Raw genomic sequence first — 3,093 nt, forward strand, 5'->3', positions numbered from 1 at the left:
GAGGAGTGTTCCTCTTTCTCCGCATCCTCGCCAGCATTTGCTGTCACCTGAGTTTTTGATCTTAGCCATTCTCACTGGTGTGAGGTGAAATCTCAGGGTTGTTTTGATTTGCATTTCCCTGATGACTAAAGATGTTGAACATTTCTTTAGGTGTTTCTCAGCCATTCGGCATTCCTCAGCTGTGAATTCTTTGTTTAGCTCTGAACCCCATTTTTTAATAGGGTTATTTGTCTCCCTGCGGTCTAACTTTTTGAGTTCTTTGTATATTTTGGATATAAGGCCCCTATCTGTTGTAGGATTGGTAAAGATCTTTTCCCAATCTGTTGGTTGCCGTTTTGTCCTAACCTCAGTGTCCTTTTCCTTGGCTCTTTCTTAAACATCACAGTCAAACTCCCACAAACCATTCTTTCGGAAAATTTCACATACTAAATCTCTCTCTCACCAGTCAGTTTCATACCATTCATCCTGACCTATGAGGCATTTCTGTTTTATGCAGCATCATGCAAACTCAGTGCCCCAAATAAAAGAACAAAAATTCCACTGAATTTGCTCCAACAAACAGCATGTACGCACATCCTCGCTCTACTAAAACAATATATACAGGTCAGAACTAAGAGAAAGCTAAAGGGCCCATTCAATACATAGCAGCTCATGTCTAAATATATACATGTATGTCATGTTTTCACAGTTAATCTTAAAAAAATTACGATATGTTCAGAAATATTTCTCCAATGGTCTATAAATAATGCTTTAAAAGTCCAACTAATGAAATGAAATATAATAGTGGATCGAATTAAATAAATCTTCCAAGCCTTCAAGAACAGATGCTTGAGCTGCTAAAGCCTGAGATGTGTTGTAAATGGTGCTCTGTCTGCCCCAGCAGGAAAGCAGTCCTCATCCTAAACCTGGTAGGAGAGAAACTCCAACATTTTGGAAGGAACAGGCAGTTGCTGGACTTCTTGGGTAGGCATCACTCTTCGAATTGACATGTGACATAAATGTTGAAGACTAGGGACTTGCCTTGGAGTGGCCCAAAAATACACACTTCTATCATGTGTCCCAGCAGCTAAAACACTGCCATCAGTAGAAAAGGCACAGCAGAGACCATTGCTCAAAGGTGCAACTTGTACTGGACATTCGTCACCAATGCTCCAGAAGCTCACCATTTTATCATCAGCAAGGCTGGCAGCATGCAGTCCATCATGACTGAAAGGCACAGCTCTTACCCATCAGTCGTTTCCTCCTCCAGCAAATATTGGAGTAGGCGGGGGAAACAGGTGCCCAAATCCATCAGAATGTCTCCAATGGGTGGGTCCCAGACATACACACGCGTATTGTAAGATGCAGTAGCTAGTAATGTTCCATCAGGAGAAAAGTCACAAGCTACGACATCATGGTGATGCCCTTCCAGTCTCCTTATAATGGTGTATTTATCCATATTCCAAAGGAAAACTGCTTTACTGGCTCCAACTGAACACAGCATAGAACAGTCGGGAGAAAACACACAACTGTACACCCAATTCTGATGGCCCCACAATACTCATATTTCCATCACCTTTCAGGTCCCACACTCTAAGATTATTGTCTCTTGAAGCTGATAAAAGGAGTAAGCTCCCACCTGGAGCGAAAGTTAAGTCTCTAACCTCTTCTGCCAAATCAAGGAAGAGTTTTCCTGTATACACATCCCAGATTTTGATGCGACCATTATTTAATCCTGTGGCAAGGAGTAGCTGATCTTGTCCAAATCTAAACCGATGCCATTCTCTATTAACACAACGACTCTTGTTTTTCTGGAACTGAAGACCCAAAAGCGAGACTCCAGACTATGTCTCCACAGTCTATAACGTGTTCACGGGGGCTTATTTTTTTGACCACCATTACTGTTTTGTCTTGCCAATTTTAGACAGCTTGAATTGGTAACATTCTTGGAACCGTGCAAAAGAAAGTTCTTAAGGCACCAGGACCACGGGACAAGCTTCACTATACGAAATCCTAGTGACCATGCAAAGTATGAACCATCTGGAGCAAAAGCAACAATCCAGTTTTCACCACCACATTTCCTGTCGAAAGGGGCTGCTGGAGTTGAAAGTTCTCCTATAGTGCTCTACCTCATGATCTCTTTCTCGTTGTCCCTTGGGGGAAAGCTGGCCATCTATGGGGCACCGTCTGATTCTGGGAACTCGATTCAGACGCGACAACAGATAAGGGACTCGATGGGGGCTGAGGGGCATGACACGGGCTTGAGAGCGCGGGCAGCCACTGTGGCTCCTGTACACTGCTCCGGAAAAGTCACCAGAATGCCTGGAACCAAGTCACCGAATCACACTCAGACAACAGAGCCAGCGCGCCTTCCACTGACAGACTCAAATAGCCAGCCATTGCTTCCGCCACCAAACCAGACACTCAAAAAATCAAGTTTCTTAAGAGTTAAAAACACATTTTATCCTTAAAGAATTTATTAATTAATTTTTTTCAAAAGGGTCTTAAAGGATAACGTCAAACTGTAAAATGTATGACCTTGGCAGAACTGCAAATCCATTACAAGAACAAAAATTAAGAATAAATAACAAAACTTCAAGCGAAACAAAACAAAACCAACCCCTGAAGCAAAGGGAACTCAAATCAAAAATCCAAACACAATAATTTACCTAAGCAGCCTTCTCTTGCTGAAGATTTAGCATCACAGTCCTACAGCCTGTGGCTGGCCTTGGTAACATAGTGGAAAGGCTGTCAGTCACCAATTGCTATACCCTTTTAAAGATGAATGTAACTATGCCTCTTTGGGGCCTTTGTAGGTCAAGGCCTTCCAAGGCTAAGATAAGGCAAGTACAGGATGTTGTTTCTAGTCTTTGAAATTCTCTTCACTGATCTCCACTAATATTCTTGAAAATCCCTTAGGACAAGCACCAATTTACACTCTGAGACTCCTCCTGGATGCCCAGCAGCTCTGGATGTGACTGAACACTTCTCTGAAGCCCTCCCAAGTCCATGTTCAGCATGAGGGGAATTCCAATGTCTGTATGGAAACCCACTTCCCTTTCCTACCTGGGCTACAGCATTTACTCAGCTCAAATATTTTCACTGCTAAGGAGA

General features: G+C 42.8%; 1 pseudogene; it reads right to left on the minus strand.

Annotated features, from left to right (window-relative positions):
* Positions 1 to 893: 893 nt before the first annotated feature.
* LOC116888669 lies at positions 894 to 2,152 on the minus strand (annotated as a pseudogene).
* Positions 2,153 to 3,093: the final 941 nt, after the last annotated feature.

This window comes from Rattus rattus, chromosome 1, assembly GCF_011064425.1.
Source record: "Rattus rattus isolate New Zealand chromosome 1, Rrattus_CSIRO_v1, whole genome shotgun sequence".
Lineage (NCBI taxonomy): Eukaryota > Metazoa > Chordata > Mammalia > Rodentia > Muridae > Rattus > Rattus rattus.